The 18,946-nt window shown below is 38.9% G+C and overlaps 1 long non-coding RNA gene across 2 annotated transcripts in view; it reads right to left on the reverse strand.

Annotated features, from left to right (window-relative positions):
* Nucleotides 1-1,228: 1,228 nt before the first annotated feature.
* LOC122203589 overlaps nt 1,229-18,946 on the reverse strand; it is a 163,402-nt gene continuing 145,684 nt past the window's right edge. For both annotated transcript variants that reach the window (XR_006195259.1, XR_006195258.1), the window contains exons 7-9: nt 5,478-5,620; nt 2,460-2,551; nt 1,229-1,395 (exon numbers count right to left, since the gene is read on the reverse strand). This is a non-coding gene — a long non-coding RNA (uncharacterized LOC122203589). The remainder of the gene's footprint in view (nt 1,396-2,459; nt 2,552-5,477; nt 5,621-18,946) is intronic.

The following is an 18,946-nucleotide window of genomic DNA, read 5'->3' on the forward strand; positions in this document are numbered from 1 at the left end:
TGATTTAGACTGCAACATCCCCCAATACATCACATTACACATCTTGAGCCTTGTCCCTGATGATCCCATGACCGAATCTACATCATCAATCCATCCCTCTTCATTGATACAATGTAATTCAAAGGCAAGATTTTGTCTTTTCTTCTATCCTGCCCCAAGTCAGCCTGTCTAACTCTGGTGCTCTAGGGTTTTGGTATTTTTGTTCTGTTACTTTAATGCTCTCCAGTATGAATTACTTTTCTTGTACATAAAACCCATATATTCCTCACCCTAGCAGATGATATTTATTTTATATCTAATTACTATTACGTGAGAGTCCTTTACCTCACTGCCAGAAATTTGCCCCCATCAGATTCTCCTACCATTTCTCAGGCCTTTAAGAGTTCCTTGGCAGATTCCATGGGGACTTCTGTCTCACCACAAGGAATGCCATTCTGTTGATCAGACATACCGTGGCAGCAACTGCTGCCACCATGGCTGAGTTGTTGACTGCTCTTCCCTTGGCTGCTCTTTCCAAAGCATGGGACAGACTCTGATTCGCTGCAGTACTTATGAAACCGAGTGTAGGGATGATGGAAGAAAATGTAACACAAAACGTAACTGACGACTGTTACTAAAATGGCTGTTTGTAAAGCCGGGAGCCCAGACCCGCTAGGACCAGAACAACCCATTTCCAGGAAGTCACAAGCCACCTCCTTGCCTCGGTACCCGGGACCAACGGAGACCCCGTCAGACGTGGAGGAAGTTGCCCTTCCCAAACCAAGGCCTATTTTGTGTCCTACTCCGTGTCTGAGGACATTAACCTTTCTCCCAGACAGCTATTCTTCTCAAGGGAAACCATGTCCTCAAAGACTAGGGACTGAGTTGGCACCAGGGCCCAGACAATAAAAGCCCATGTCCGTGAGTACAGTTTTCCCAAACAATCCGAATTGATTGTCTTCCAGTCTCTGCTACAATCTTTTCCCTAAGATGAAGTGACAAGAAAATCAGATGTGTCTTTCTCTCTGAGCCCTGTCTTACCTCGCAATCCTATCTAGCTCAAATCATAATTTTCAAGCATACAGTATCTGTATTTAAATTTAGAGTGTGTGTGTGTCAGGGGTTGGGGGGAAGTTCACCAACTTTACTCCATAAAAGCATAAATAATACAGCAAATCTCCATTATTTAACACAACTCTTAACACTTCCGTATAAAGCATCTTTATTGAATTGCCTCACTGTCAACACATCCTGAGAGTAAAGGGCTGGTATTTGCTTTATATCTGCATAACTAACAATATCCACCATAATGGAATATTCCACAATTGTATATTTTATATTTCTCCGAGAATAAAAAGATGGTCTGTTCCAAATGGAGGGAAATTCCCATAACTCTTTAAAATGTAACTTTTCAACCTAAAAAGCAAAACCATAAAACTTTAGGTTTTATTTTGAACAGAAACTGTAACCAAAAATATTACTATTTTCAAAAAGGTATAGAGAAGTACACTAGTGTATATTAGAATTCCAAAAAGTTGAACTCCTCGTTGGAGAGGTATATTTTTATATTTTGCTTGCAACTGGTTTTCAAAACACTAAAGAGATCAATTAGCATCTTACACAAAATTATCTACCCACCCTCTTTTAAACCCATGCGAAATTTTCTCTTTAAACCATTCTAAATACTTTGAGTTTTTAGATTCTCCTGCACTTGAACGTTTTGGCTTCCAGTTATCTATTAAAGGTTTAACTATGCCCTCACAGTTTCAGATTTAGGTCAGTAGGGATCTGTCTACACAAAGCAAGCACAAGTGAAAAGACATGTCTTATGCATTTTCTAGAAGGTTCTACTTTCCTGGTCTATCCACTCTGGTCTTATTGTTATTATTAATAATGCATCCTATTTTATCATTTATCAGTATTGTCCAGTCAATTTAGGTGTCGTTAGCAATAATACAGAGGCTATTTTAATGTAAGCCTTTATAAAGACAAGAAAAACATGAGATTAGTTAAGAATGACTGAACCCATAGTGTAGAATAAATATTGCATAATTTATTAGCAAATATCTATAAATATATACAAATCAAGTAATATATAAATTCATCATAAACCAATAAATACTTTCTGTAACCCTGTAACCTCTCTTTTTTCAACAGATAAGTAGTCTGGCCTCACATGAGATCTGGAGGAAGTAGGAAAGAGTTACCTATTGACTTAAGAAAAGCATCTACAGAAAATGTGATTCATTTGATCATAAAATGCACATAAACATATTTTTGACCTGATACCAAATATCACCCTGTTGATAGAATATATTTTTTTAATATAATAAAGTTTTCGAGTGTGGTTCTGGCTTGCAAGTATTTTTAAAAAGAAGTTTCATAGAGGCACATTGACAATGTGCTCTCCATTCCTAAAACAGAGTAGGGCCATCCAGATTCTCTGTGAGGTGTGGTGTGAAAGGGTGAAATCAGCTCACCTCCAAGTCAATTCCAGCAGATCCTGTTCACAGGTCAAAGGAATGCATAGATCTATTATACACAGCCCAGTTGGCTCCTTATTCTGATTTTCCTATCAAATGTGTAAAAGACAAAGGCAGCGGTACTCAACTCCTTAAAGGTGGCATTTTCACAAAAACCAACCAATTCCTTTCTAAAGAAAAAGAATCAAGGCTGTATACCTATGCTGAATTTTTACCTATACACTTTTACAGGTTTTGGTTTACATTTGGATATAAAATATCCTCACTCATCTATTATTTTCCCACGAGAAAGTCACTTTCCCTGAAACTACCAGTAGTATTTTGGGCATTATCTAAGAGATAGATTTCTAGCATTAAATGCGTAGCTTTTTAGGTGTTGATTTTCTTGAAAACTAAGTTTTCCAATCTGATCTTTCCTTAAAAAAAAAAAAAGTTGCCTCTTATTGAATTTGTGATTTGCTGGGGTTTTTTTCCTAATGTTTATTTATTTTTGAGAAAGAGAGACAGAGTGTGAGTGGGGGAGGGTCAGAGAGAGACAGAGACACAGGAGACACAGAATCTGAAGCAGGCTCCAGGCACTGAGCTGTCAGCACAGAGCCCAGCGCGGGGTTTGAACCCATGAACTGTGACATCATGACTTAAGCCAAAGTTGGGCACTTAACCGACTGGGCCACCCAGGCACCCCTGTGATTAGCCATTCTAACTCATTATTATTAAAATACACAGATTGAGAGTGTGTGTGTGTGTGTGTGTGTGTGTGCCCACTCATGAGAGAGAGAGAGAGCGAGAGACAGAGAGAGAGACAGAGAGACAGAGACAGGAGAATGAAAAAATAAATATGCTAAAAACCTTAAGCCTTCAGCTTCATACTTTGCAGACAGTTTCTTTATGAGTAAAATAACTTTAGTATATGTCCATGTCTCAAATGTCTCTTTGGAGTGTAGCTTTAACTTACAAGGTTTTCCGTATAACATATGAACTATTTTAGGGTATAAAAGCCCCCAAAAGATCAGCAATCAGAGCAACAATGGTGAGGAATAGGTGCGTATGCAGGCACGGAGTTGGTTATTTATGGAGGAGAATTATCAGAGGGAACAACTAGGTAAACCTAGGGATTCTGCTAAGGTTTCAGTAAGAAAAACTGGGGCGCCTGGATGGCTCAGTCAGTTAAGCATCTGACTCTTGATTTCGGCTCAGGTCATGATCTCACAGTTGGCGAGTTTGAGTCCCATATCAGGCTCCACACTGAAAGCACAGCGCCTGCTTGGGATTCTGTCTCTCTCTCCTCTCTCTCTTCTCTCTCTTCTCTCTCTTCCCCCACACATGCAACACACGCACTGTCTCTCTCAAAATAAATAAATAAGTGAACATTTTAAAAAGCCAGTAAGTTGTATTAGCAAGGCTGAATAAAGACTAAGCTGATATAGCAACAACAACAAAAATACAGAATAGAAATTTATTTCCCTTTTATATAGAAAGTGAGGCAGCACTGCTCCATGAGGTCATTCAGAGACATACATTCCTTCCAACTTGGAAGCCACAGAATTTACATAGTCAAAGTTGAGGTCGCCCCATATCCCTTTTCCAGCCTGTGGTTCTCATGGGAAAAGTGGGAAAAGGAAGTCTGGAACAAATAATTTCCTTCTAAACAATCGCTTGTAGAAGATGCACTTGGTAACACCTATTTACATTTCACTGGAGAGAAGAGAGTCTCATAGCCACATCCACCTGCAAGGGAGTCTGGGAAATGAAGTCTCTAACAGGGCAATCAGGTACCCAGGTAAACTCTATTACAATGGAACAAGGGAAGAACAACACTGAGAGACTGAGAGATAATGAGCAGGTACTTATTGGAGCCCTTTCCTATGGGTTCCCCAGCATTGCCATTTATCTGTTTTTAGACTGTGGCTCTCAATTTGGGGTGGGGGGTGAAATTACATCCTGCATCTATGTTATTCTTCACTTCAGAAACCTGCACTTAGTAGGTCATTTACTGTGTTTCAGATTAGATTTAATCTATGTCCCAACAAATAGTAGATTGTTTAGTTTACATTTTTTGAAATATGAGGTGTTCCTTTCAGGAAGGGTCTGCTGAAACAGGAGAAATTTGTACTTTCTGCCAAATTGAACATGTTTATGGGGGAATGTAAGCACACACTTTAATGTCCCTGCCTTCCTTGCAGATTCCCAAGGGTCAATAGGGCTCTATTACATCAGAAAAGACTAAAATGCTAAACAGCAGATTGTTCACTATTGGTACATTCTATCAAGATCAGATTAGATACTTCTCTGAATATTAAAAAATAAATCTTAACACAGTAAGATTAGAAAATAACTTCATTTTCAAAATTATGTTGATTTTGGCAAGCTGATGTAGTAGGCAGGGTTCTCCAGAGAAAATGAACCAATAGGGTATATGTATATATTATAAGAAACTGGCTTCTGTGATTATGGAGGCTATATAAGTCCCAGGCAAGCTCTACACTTAACTGGAGACCCAGGAAAACCAATGGGTTTCCTAGTCCAAGTTCGGAAAGGCAGGAGAAGACCAATGGCCCAGCTCAGAGACAGGCAGAGTGAATTCTTCTTTACTCAGCTTTTTTGTTCTGCTCAGGCCCTCAGTGAATTACCTGCCAACCCACAATGGGAGGAGTAATTTGCTTTACTCAGTCTACTGATTCAAATGTTAATCTCACCCAAAACCACCCTCAACAGACACACTCAGAATGTTGTTTAACCAAATATCTGGGCACCTTGTAGCCCAGTCAAGTTACACAGAAAGTTAGCACTCAAGGCTGATGACTGTCCTTATTGTCTTTAGTAAAAGTTCCGAATTATATCAAGTATGACAAAAATAATCAGGTTGATAATGAAGCAAACAGTTCTGTGTTGCTGTTGTTTTAATTTCTAAAGGCCTGGCATTCGGCACCTGAGCTTACGTGTGACTTGGGATATATTTTAAGGAAACAACCACACTCTAAGCAGAATTAATAGGAGACACTCAGGGCAACTTACCAGGAATAGAATATGTACTGCAAATAGTCAGTCTAAGAGAGGACATGTAGCAATTTAAGAAGGTCTTGTGAAAAATCTGGATGGTGGCCTTTTCTTTTTCTCCCTCTCAGTTTTCCCATGGTATTAAAGACTTTCTGAGATGCCTAGATAAATATGATATAAAATGAAAATTTAAGAATAACATCCACAGTTAGGTTTTTTCCTTTATAAAAAACCTAATTTGAAAGCTTTTAGGCTGTGTCTCTTGAAATGATGTATAAAAATGATAATGACTCACAGTGTAACACAGACAATCGGTTCAGATAATTACGGCACAAAAGTGGATTTCTTTTATTCCAATCGGCTATTTTAATTGATCAGATAAGCCTAATAATCAAGCAATTTCTACTTAATTTGTGCTAGGCACATACAATTTGAACAGCTTTGAAGCATCACTATGCTCCCTCAAAATTTTTGTTAAGGCTCTTTGGAAAACGGTAACGTCGAATTTTAACAGCTTTATAGAAGACACCAAACCTTAAAACACGAATAGAAAAATCCCTTCATAGTATTGCATTGGTTTCCCTGGTTCTAAGATATAGAATACACAAACTTAGCAACTCCTCTCTTTGTATTCTTCAGGCTCACAGTATAAAGCTTAATAAGAGTGAGGAAAAAAACCTATAAAATATTCTCGAAGACCAAAGAGACAGAATGTCTATTATTAACTGATAGTTGTCGGTACCGTTAGATAGTGCCCAGTATGAATCCCAAAGATATCAAAGTTTTAGAGCGCTCTGAGTAGCAAAGAAAACATCAGAGGGGAGCCTAGACTGTAAAACCGTGGACTTGAAATTTACTTCTTCTCCCTTATCTAGTGTCTTTGCCCATAAAATGGTTACTGCTGGGGTTGTTCTCATGTGATTTGTTGACTGACTCCAAGGGTTTTGCTTAAATGAGATAACTATTACCACCGAGAAGACTGCCAGGAGGGAGAAAGCAGGTGGGTGTCCTTTGATGATTTCATTTGGGTTGTAAGGTCATGAGCCATCAGCAGGCCTTCTGTCTGCCCTCCATCTGCTGCTGGACCACAGCAATGAGCAGGGTGCTTCGAAAGACTGTCGGCTCAGGGTTGATACAGGCGAAGCATCCTTGTCAGGATTAGTAATGCAGGCAGACAAGAGGATGTTTATTTTAGATCATTCGTTCTGACAAGACTGTCGATTTGGAGTTGCTGTAACCGTGGGTTAAGGGAAGTACTGAGAGTGGCTGCAGGCAGAGAAAACCTCCAAAAGGGGGCTTCTGGGGAGGAGCGTCAATATCCTGATGAAAAGTCTTCTTAAATCTATCCACAGTTAGCTCTGAGCTTGCAATATCTAAAGTGAAATCAAAGTGTATTTCCAGGACTTGCAATAAAGAAGTCCCCATGGCAATTTCCAGCATTGCACGGAGACTGGGGAGAGCAGAGAGGGAGTGTGGTCTCAGACTGAACGCGTCATATAAAGACCTCAGCAAAAGGAAGTGAGAAAAGCACTGGTAAAGGTGAAGTATGTGAAGAAGAGATGACAAGGTTCTGGTTGTTGTTTGGTTGTTTTGTTTTTTGGGTTTTTTTTGGTTCATCCAGTGGAAACTAAAGTTAATTCATATTTTCCTCTTTGCATCTCTGCATTTTCTGTTGTAAGAATTAACCAGACTGGGGTTCAGGAAGAATCAGCACAGAGGTACATCTTGGTCAGTTGGTGGCATGTATCGCTGAAGTAAGATAAATGGGCTCTGATTTTGAAAAGCAATTATTCTGCAGAAAGGATACAGCCGTCCCTCCCCTTAGTCTGATGAACAATGTGTTTACTGTAAAATGCTAATTAGCCCTTAAAGTTATTAATGTAATTATTGTTCATCTAAGGGCATAAATCTGACAGCCCCTGAGGACAGAGGCATTGCTCATTTTGAAGAAGCAGGCTTAAAGCACTTTTTGCTTACCTATTCGCTTATTTTAAACCAAATCACTCTTAAAAGACAAAAATAAAATATTATCAAGTTTCCAGCTGTTTGAAGAGGACAGAGATGATTAGAGTGAAATAAGAGGTTATGAGACACTGACATTTGTGTCCGTAAGTAAGGCACCACTTTCTAGGCCTAGTAAGAGCAGATCGTCGACTTAAGAGTATGTGTCATGAATGCCTCATTTAATCTCGGATAGGGCAGCTTACTTTGAGTACTATCTGGAAGAATCATTTGGGCAGGGAAAATGAAAAATGGTGTTGCTCTATTCACGAAATACAGGAGATTTTGGAGGGGTCTATTTATTTATATTTCTCCCAGAACTTCAAAGTTATTTGTCTCTGGGGCAATACTGCTATCTTGTCCTCACTGCCTTCTTCAAATAGAAAGGTGTCCCTCTAGTTGCCTGGAGTAAAAAAATTTCCTTGCTACAAAGATAAAAGACACAGTAGAATTTTACCAATCGTGTTCAACACTATTAAACTGAAAATGATATCAAGACTCCCTCCTCATTAGGACAAAAAGAAACAGGAGGCCTCATTGCTCAAATTCCCACCCCTTTTACTATAAAAATTATTCACACTGCATGTAACAAAAGATCTAGCCTAACATGGCTTAAGTAAAAACAGAGAATGGCTTTTCTCCTACAACTGGACACCTTGAGGTAGAATCAGCTTTAGTTATAGCTTGATCCAAACGTCCACCATATAATCAAGGCTCCCACTATGTTGTGCTGTGATTCTCACAGCTGTGTCCTACTCTGTGTATTGTCTTTGTCTTCAGGTGAACTGTCTCCAGAGCAACAGTAGTGGCGGCAGCAGTTTTAGATATCAGAGCCACCTATCACAGAGTCCACAGAAAGAGGACGTTTCTAGGTCTCTTGGAAGAGCCAGAAGGATGCCCTGCAAAGATCTACTTGTGTCTACTGAATCACAGGCCCCAGCCAACAGACTCTATGTTGTCTATTCGATAGCTGTTGTCCCCTTCCTCCTCGATAACAGAACGTTGATTTTGTTCAAGTATGAAGCAGCAATGGGCTCGGGGAAGTGGGGGCACGCCTTCAGTCTTAAGGAATAAACCATAATTGGACTAAGTCAATCATAACACCATTACTTTTTCCAGTGACTGGTTTAGGGTCCAGGCAATTCTGATCAAGAGAACCTTTAGATAAGTCTACTTGAGGCCTCTGGAAAAGATTTCTCCCTTTAATAGTACAAAGAAATATAAGTCCCTCTACCGTTCTTTGCATGTTTTTATATAAAGAAGTGGTATTTGGAACTGTGGCAGCCATCTTGTGACTCTGAGAGTCTTAGGTGGATCTAGAGAGTGACTCTGTTGAGTCACGGGAAAACATTTAGAGCCACCTTCTTCCAGAAATCTTGCTGCGGGGGATAACCTCCCGGTCCTTATGACGCTTTTACTCGGATGTCCTGTTACTTGCAGCTCAAAGCATTCTAATTGATAAAACTAATCCTGAGGAGTCAGGAGATGCATGTGGTGGTAAGCTTAAGTTCTGAAAGCCTATCTACTAAGTAGAGGGTAGGTTAGCCCCATTCAAAGAGCTTGGCTGAGAATGAAAAAGACGAGTTTTCTAGAGTAGATCTGAGTATTTTCAAGAAAGGCAAAAGGAAGAATGAATACCGGAAGACAATCCATAAATGTTTGACATATATGACAATCCATTTTCATCAAAAACACCAAGTTGCTCATCAGGAACCTGTGGAATCCCTGTTAACTATGAGGATAATCAGATTTCTGCCTTTTTATCAGATTTCTGCTAGGCACTTCTTCCTGTGTGTCCCTCAAGTTCATCACCCTTAAATGTTTAAAATAAAACTCACATTCTCCCTCAAAAGTCATTCCATCTGTTATATTCCACATCTCAGGCCGTAAGATCTCTTTCAAATTCAAATTAACTACAAACTTGAAATCTTTTTTTTTTTTTAAGTTTATTTATTATGTCACACACACACACACACAGAGAGAGAGAGAGAGAGAGAGGAGAGAGAGAGAGGAGAGAGAGAGAGGAGAGAGAGAGAGGAGAGAGAGAGAGGAGAGAGAGGGAGAGAGAGAGGAGAGAGAGGGAGAGAGAGAGGGAGAGAGAGAGGGAGAGAGAGAGGGAGAGAGAGAGGGAGAGAGAGAGAGAGAGAGAGAGAGAGAGAGAGAGAGAGAGAATCCCAAGCAGGCTCCAAGCTGTCAGTGCAAACCCGATGCAGGGCTTGATCCCACAAACCATGAGATCCTGACCTGAGCTGAAATCAAGAGTTGGATGCTTAACCAGCTGAGCCACCCAGGGGCCCCGAAAGTCATTCTTGACCCATCTGTCATTACCACTTCCCAATAGGTCAAAACTTCTGTTCATTCCACATCCAAAATGTCTCCTGGCTTCGTGTCTTGCTGGCCATTCCCCCTTCCTCACCCTAATCCATGTCCCATGCCCCACAGCAACAATGCCAAGTTGGACTTCCAGAGTTTAGACACATCGAAATCCATCGTCTCATATATGTTGGGGTTACAAACACGATTGAATGATGTTTAAAACAACTCTTCAAAAATTTCTTACACTGTTTCTAACAGAAAGCCTCAGACCGCTTTGTTCCCTAAGTCCACACTTCAAAGCACGCGTCTGAACACACCATCGTAATTAAGCTACCAACGAGTAAGATTATTTAAATTGCAATAATGTACGCTAAAGAAAACAGAGTAATACCTAAGGCAAAAGGGCAGAATGAGAAAGCAAGGGCGTTGAAGTCAGCAAGCCCTACACCTGAGTGTTAGCTTACTAGCTGGGTGCAAACTGGTTAAGTCTCTTAACCTCTCAGAGACCTACTTCCTTCTTCTGTGAATACGGGGAGCTCATGCCCCACTCTAGGAGCCGACAAGGGTTTGCAATAAGGAAACAGAGGTTAAGCATCTAGTGCAGAATGACGGTAGATACTCAACAAATAACTATCAGTATTGTCCTTGTTACCAGGGCACTTACAAATGCTGGATTTTCTTCCTTATTCAGAACCAAGACTTGCAGAGATTAACAAACAAAATCCACAGACAGATTCATGTACTATTGCTCACACAATTTTCTCCTAAGAGAGCAGCACACTAAGTTTATAAGTGGTGACAATATGCAATTCTAATAAGCTTTTTTATTCTGATTTCCCAAATCCAAATCCAACGAATAGCAGCAAATTGAAAGGCAGAAAGGATGAAAAGGGAGAGAAATAGCAGATGACAGCAGGGAAGCTTAAGGAGACCCCTTCGCATACAGATGGAAGAACTCCAAATGCACAAGAGCAAAGCAAACAGCCTTCACTGGCCCAGAGGGAGCACCACAAGAGGTGCAGAGGGAGCACCATGTGGTCGTTAAGGACACAGATTCTGAACCCCGCTGCATGCGTCTGAACCCCAGCGCTTCTGCTGGTGACCTTTCAGTCTCAGACAAGTTTCTCAACCTTTCTGCGCCTCAGTCTCCCCTCTGCGAAATGAACACCATCACTATTCCTATGGCATAGGGCTGTATGGAAATGAAAGTGGAAGTAAATAACTTGAAGCTGCAGGAGACTTAGAACAGTGCCTGACCCACAGGGAGTGACCACAGAAGCACTCGCTTTTATTATTACAACACGGTATTATCAATAGGCTTATCTGAAAGACTGAAGCATGAAATATCATGCCCTGTACCCTCTGCTCTTAAAGAGAAGTGGCAATACCTCTAATAATCAGTTCAATCAAAAATGTCACATACTTGGGGTGCCTGGGTGGCTCAGTCGGTTAAGCCTCTGACTCTTGGTTTCAGCTCACGGCTTTGAGGGTTTGAGCCCCACATCAGGCTCTGCGCTGGCAGCATGGAACCTGCTTAGGATTCTCTCTCTGCCCCTCCCCGACTTGCACTGTCTCTGTTTCTCTCAAATAAATAAACTTTAAAAAACAAAAAGTCATATTCTTAAAATGGTGTGGTGCTTATGGTAGGAAAGTTTAGGTATCTGAAATATTTATGTGTCTGGAACTCCACCAAGAGTACCAGAAAAATGAGATACTACACTGAGGTTCAGAATTCTTAAGTGGATGTTATTTTCAGTACATTAAAAGAAGTCTTTTCTTTCCCCCACGCCTGCGGAACTGAAAAGAGAGACAGGGAGAAAGACAGGCTCTTTTGAAAGCAGTTTCTGAGCATGGCCATGGGAGGGCCCAGCCTAAGTGGACGTTCCCCAGTGGGAAAGAGCTGGACTCGATTCAAAAGTTTCTAAGTGATATAAAGATCCCAGCCTTGCGGTTTGTGAGATTGCCAGATCGTGGAACAAGGCTTCCCTACCTCGCACACAAATCTGTCACAGAGGCACTTCTTCTCTTTTCTGAAAAGAAACCACAAAACAAATTTACTTATTCCTACTTTCTCAATTGAGACAAGCAGGGAGGAGTCTTCTGCATTTTTATAAAAAATGGTTGAAAACCACTTACTAAATTTTTATCAGTATATTATGTCAGACTACTAGGTATGTTCACTTTAGAGATTTTTTAAAAGAATAAATCACTCGGATAATGCTGCACTCCATTTTTGGTCCAAAAGCAGATTAAAGTCATTTATCATCATCATTCAACATTTTTTTCATTGTATCTCATCAGGAGAAAGAAAACAGAAGTCCTGATTCAGTCTGATTTTAACAATAAGTTCATATAGTCTTCAGTATTTCAATCTTTGTAACAAATCTGAAGGTGGAAAAAAATGCCAGCCCTGAGCCACAGAAACATAAAGTAGGACCTGGGAGCCCTGCAAAGTGTGCCATCTTTTCTCACTTAATTACTCCCAATAACTTAGAAAAGCCAAACAAAAGTGTGGTTGGGCCATTGTGGCCAACAAAATTACCTGACAACATTTTTCGATTTCAGTTGTGGGCACTAAATAAATATCTGATACATAAATAATTAAAATACTGATTTTATTTTCTTGCAGAATCTTCAGGATTCTCTTAGCATTTAGGGATTAAGTCCAAATAATCAATTGATTAAGTTGGTAACTTCCAGCTGAAGGATTATTAAAAGCCCAACATTAATATTTACTCTTTAAAAAAATAATTAGGAGCAAATCAAATTTGAGAACATATAAAAATAACATTCCACTGCAGCCGAGTACTTTACTGCATCAATGTAAGAATCTATTAGTAGACGAGATAAATCTGATAGCATTTGCTCAATAGATATACTAAAAAGAAGTTTCAGAAAATGCCCACATTTTCCTAACATAAGTAAAAATAATAGCTAATATTGATCGAACACCTCCTGTGTGCCAGACCCTCTGTTATGGTTTAGGTATATTATCTTCTTTAACCATCTCATTACTATATCCAGAGGATGGCATCACAGAACTCCATTTAAAAATTAAGGCTTAGTGGTGCCTGGGTGGCTCAGTCGGTTGAGTGCCCAACTTCAGCTCAGGTCATGATCTCGCGGTCTGTGAGTTCGAGCCCCACATAGGGCTCTGTGTTGACAGCTCAAACCCTGGGGCCTGCTTCAGATTCTGTGTCTCCCTCTTTCTCTGCCCCTCCACTGCTCACACTCTGTCTCTCTCCCTCTCTCTCAAAAAAAAACATTTAAAAAAATTTTTTAATTAACATCTAATAGAAGACATTAAAGAATTTGTCTAACACTTTATTTCCAAAACCAGGCTTTAACTCATCATGATATACTACTTATATTCTAAGTGAAAAGAAAAGAAAAGAAAAGAAAAGAAAAGAAAAGAAAAGAAAAGAAAAGAAAAGAAAAGAAAGGAAAGGAAAGGAAAAAAACTATAAGGCAACAGTCTTAATCTTATAAACTATATCTACCTTAAACCAACAAGCAATATCATATTTATGACAAACAAGAAATCAATGACTAAGAACATTAAGACCCCACATAAAATACATTAAGAATTTATGCAGAAGACACAAGTAGAAAAATATACAAAAAAAAAATTATCAACTACTAGTAATCTAAAGGGTATAATTTTTATTTTTTCTTTTTTAAATTTTTTTAACGTTTATTTATTTTTGAGACAGAGAGAGACAGAGCATGAACAGGGGAGGGGCAGAGAGAGAGGGAGACACAGAATCTGAAAAAGGCTCCAGGCTCTGAGCTGTCAGCACAGAGCCCGACGCGGGGCTTGAACTCACAAACCGTGAGATCATGACCTGAGCCAAAGTCGGACGCTTAACCGACCGAGCCACCCAGGCGCCCCTAAATTTTTAAAAGTGAGTTACTGTTTATATTTATCAAGAATAGCAAACATTTTTAATATAACTTTTTTAAGGATGTACTGGAACAATTACTGGTAGAATAGCAAATGTCTAAACTTCTCTGGACAGACATTTATCAATAAAGACTCTTCTTAGGCAATTCATACCTCTTATTCAAATAATCCCTATATTATATAATTACCCTAGGGAAATATTTAGAAATTTGTACAACTTCTACAAAAAGACAATCTTTGAAATGTTCTATATAACACTGAAAATAACTAGAAGCAGCTGGACTATGGAACAATAGAGGAATGGTTAACTTAATGTTAGTTCATCTGTATGACAGAATATTAAGCTAACTTCTAAATGCTGTTTGAATATTCCCTTAACTTAAAAATAATCTGTATCAAAACATAGCTAGTTCAAGTTAAATGAAAAATAGGACAGCATATTTATATATAATACTACACTCATTGTGTACCTACACATTAACAGAAAAAGACTGAAGGTCAATACATGACAGCACTGACAGTAGTTATTTATGCGTGGTAGATGTATGGTTGACTTTGATTTACATCTTCATACATTTCTGCATTTTATAAAGTCTCTACAAGGAGCTTGCACAGATGTTATACTCTTTAAAAATGTTATAAAAAAACAAGAGGGTCTCAACTAACGGTATCCTACAGGTGGAAAACTTGAGACTAAGTTTTGTCACCCAGGAGCTCTAGTAGTCGTGATCCATCTTCGTGGACACGTGCACTCAGCTTCTGCGAATAAGACAGCCCCCATCACACTGTCGATGTCCGTTAAAGGAATACCACTGACCATCAGTGTGGTTCCTATGGCAAGCACACCTCTCTCGCTGTTCTGGGGCCCGGCTTTCATAACCTTGGCGGACTATCGGTTGTGCCAAAAGAAGCAGGAAATGGAGTAGAGCTTGAGGTAAACAACTGCCAGGGCCTGTGCTCAAAGTGTAAGCAACGTGCTCCTAAGCGTGATGATGATAAAACTGCCACTGAGTCATGGTTCTTGTCCCAGTCACCCTCAGACCCTTAACTGTGAGAACCTACGGGAGCATGCATTCCTCCTTTGGGATACATGTCCATTTCCTCAGTTCAATGAAGAGCGGTTCTCACTTGGCCAAAGGCTGGAATTCATTCACCTCTGCTAAATTTCTTGATGGGATTTTCAGAGTCAAGTGCCTTCACATAATGCTTTCTTGACTTTCTAGAGTGCTTTCCAGACAAGCTTGTCCATACTCTGAGCAAATTCCCCTCTCTAGTCTAAATATACATAAAATAATATATAGAGAGACATAGAATAGACATAAATATATGCCTGCCAGGTGACTACTTTGGACATCGAGAGTCAGACAAGATAGATTTATAGTCGTCCGCTACCTTCTAGCATCAACAATGCCTACCTGACTAAAGTCAACATTTATTTGTCCATAATGAGGAAAACATTAGAGAGAATTATTTCAGATTCTAAGCACTGGTTGTATTAAGGCAATGGATCAATGAAATTAATTCTTTTTAATTTAAACGTTTTATAATTTTTCCAAATTTTCTCTCATTGAGTATACAGTACCGTTACAGTAGGGAAAAAAACACACTTAAAAATGCTTAATGTTATCTGCTCTTGCAGAAATTAAAACCTAGCAAGGAGGACGGAGTTTTACAACTGGCTATATGACCATGTAAAGAGTATTACCCACACTCTGCAAAGCTCCTAGGGGAGCCCCGAGGGAAAGAAGAAGATTAATTCTGTCCAAAAAGGAAGAGGAGCCATGACACTGCATGAGCTTTAGAGAGAAAGGAGCTTCTGAAATGGGCCTTGAAGGATGAGTAATATTTTTACCTGACTGAGAAGTGCATTCCAAGGGAGAGGTCAGCATGAGAAAGCTAAGACATGAAAATCCAGAACATGCCAGGGCAGTTAATCTGGGGAGACAGTCCTTACTTGATGTGGCCACCCAAACTGTCACCCTAGTCCAACCCAGTATTTAATCTCAATTAGCTCTGAAGTCTTTAATATGCATTTGGGTTTAAATGGATTTCTCAGTTTTATATGTTTCAAATTAAAACTATGTGCTTCGTCTGTCTCAAAGTGGAAATTATTTTAAAAAGTGAAACTGATTTCAAAATTAAACAGATTTAAGTGTTCAGTCAATTCATTTAATTTGCATTTTAAAGATTTTTGTTGAGAAATTATAATGATTCCTCACAGCTCATTATTTCTTAGCTATTTGATTAAAGGTTCTGTAACTTGGCTAATGCAGGTGTAGAACAATATTTAGGAAAACATTTAAGTGGCTTTATGACATATGTGAGCATGTGAACTGTAATATAAGTAAACAGTAATGGTTTCTGGCAGAAATCCTTTCAGATAGTTTAACCAGAGACTCCACTGAATTAACATAAAGCCAGTGGGGGAAATCATTTGACAGTAACAAAAGGACGGCCAGAACAAGGAACAGAGGACTGGGGCTCTGATCCCAGTTCCTCCATTCACCAATAAAGAGATTACAGCAAATGATAAACTCTGAACCTCAGTTTCCAAACCCGTAAAAGATATAATAATACTATGTAAAGTAAAACCCTGGTTCGCGAGCATAATTCTTCCCGGAAACATGTGTGTAATCCAAAACACTCATATATCAAAGTGAATTTCCCCATAAGAAATCACGGAAACTCAGATGATTCGTTCCACAACCCAAAAATATTCATGTAAAAATGATTACAATACTGTAATATAATACAAAATAATAAAGAAAATACAAAATATAAAGAAAAATAAATTAACCTCCATTTACCTTTGAAAACCTTCATGGTTGGTGTGAGAGAGACAAGAAGGGTTATTGTGCAGGACAACTTTCACTATCACTAACAGAATCACTGCTGTCTATTGACTCAATGGAATCTTTTTCTTTTCCTGCAACGTTAACAAGGTACCTATCCAATGACCTAGAATGAAGCAAAACATTCCTAAGCTTCCTCTTGTAATTGAAAAGCACCATAGGTGCTTTGAAGTGACAAAAAATACACTAGTGCCAGTTGTGGGCACCTCCCAGAGTTCTGAAAAATCACTGATTTCTGCCAAATGCTGTGGCCTGAGCATGGGATACGATCACCACAATCCTGCAGAGAGAGAGAGAGAGAGAGAGAGAGAGAAGAACCACTGGCTGTCATATCAAGTGACATTCGGTGTCAGATACTATTCATATTACGTGCTCGTTTACCAAGTTAAAATTTATTAGAAATGTTTGCTTGTCTTGCAGGACATTTGCAGAACAAGTTCCTCGCAATCCAAGGTTTTACTGTATTCCTTACTTCACAGGATTATTAAAAATCACATGAGAATGTACATTCATCACTTATGCAATTGTTAAAGACCTTAGAAATAATCTTATTAGGTTTCTAGATTTTGCTCCCTTTGGGGACCCCTAACAAGACTCAGAAATACTGAAAACAGGATGAAGGATACTGTTGTGAACGGATTAGGGTTCACTCTCTCACATCTCCATTTTCAGCTGATGAGTCCCAGATTATCTGCTTTACATTTTGGGCTCCAGAAAAGCTTCCATTTGAAGAAAATGCCCAATGGTTTAAAAGGATTGAAAAACCACTGATTTATCCCAATTGCTTCATATTAGAATGACAAAAGTAAAAACCCAGAGAAGCTAAATAACTTCTCCAATGTTAAGTAACTAGCTAGAAAGCAGCTGTGCAAATTAGAAAACCCAAATGAGCTGTCCCCAAGCCCAGTGCCTTCTCTGCTATCCACATGAAAGAGTTAAATACACATTACGTAGGGACACAGAAGTGCAAGTGTATATGGGAGATAGGACATTACCTGTTCAGTATGAAAATTCTATTTGGCAATAAAACCATATAAATTAGTTCATTCACTAATCTGCATATTTACTCAATAAATATTAAGTGCCAGATACGTGCCGGAAATTGTTCAAAGCCCTGGTTTAAAGACTGAATATAATTCCATTTCAAACAAAGTTATGATGCCTCAGCTTAACACTGGAACAAGACATTCCATTGTTTGCTGGAAGTGATGAATAAACAGGCAAAATATTATAAATTTAATTATTGCCTATCCAAAAGCACTTCTAAGTCCAGTAGTGAAATAAACACTAATCTCCTTGTTTCTGGACCCATCCTCCCTGAATTTCCTCTTATTAATTTCTTTCCTTCTTTCAAAGCTAACACTCCATTTGGGAAGTACATTTCCTGTACTCTCACCTTCAGGGAACTGGAACCTGCAGGTACTTCCTTTCTTGTCTGTATACTTATTTTCTCCCTGTCTAGAGATCATTCTGCAGCAGATAAATATGTTCTAATGTCTCCCATATTAAAAACAAAACAAAACCTTTGCCCTCATGATCAACTCCAACTCAGTTTTTTAGGAAAGAAAGCCAAGTATTTTTGGAAAGAGTTATCTGTAGCTATCATAAGCCTTCCCACCCTTACCCCCCACACACATCTACCGGAGAAGGCAAACTCCAATGTTTCTCTTCTCAAGACTATGAGAAAGGAGATCTTATCTGTTCGCTATTGCATCCCCAGCACCCAGAATGGCAGCTACCATATACCAAAATCAGTAAATATTTATTGAATGAATAAATCATGTAGAGCCATAGAGTGACTTACTGAATTACATAACATATAGCTTGCCAATTTCTCATATATTTCTGAAGGATGGGTCACAATATATGCTAAGTATTATTTGCTCCAAAATCAAAACACTACCATCACTATTTGAAAAAATTTGTAATGACCCCTAATGCTACAGTAAAAGTAATCTACAAATGTAATTCAATCCCTACCAAAACTGCAAAAGGATATTTTAGTAATTTGGCAAAATAATTCTAAAATTCATTTTCAAGAATAAATATTTTTAAATAACTAGGAAAATCTCACAAAGAAGAATAACATAAGCAAAACTGCACTACCAAATATGAAAATTGTGTTCCAAAATAACAGTAATTAAAACAGCGTGAATCTGGCACAGGATGAGGGATCAGAAGAAGAATACAGAGTTCAGAATTGAGCTCAAATATATCTGAGGATTTGTGAATAAAAAAGACTGCACTTCAAATCAGGGAGGGGAACAGTGGTTATTCAATTAAAATGTTTTGGGACAACTGGCTAGCTAGTACTTGCTAAAAAAATAAGTCAACGCTTCCCTATTCCTCATATCAAATTCCAACCAAATTCATTGTATAAAATAAGGACTGGAAAATAATTTTACAGCCTTGGA

The sequence above is a fragment of the Panthera leo genome, chromosome D3, assembly GCF_018350215.1.
Source record: "Panthera leo isolate Ple1 chromosome D3, P.leo_Ple1_pat1.1, whole genome shotgun sequence".
In the NCBI taxonomy this organism is placed as follows: Eukaryota; Metazoa; Chordata; class Mammalia; order Carnivora; family Felidae; genus Panthera; species Panthera leo.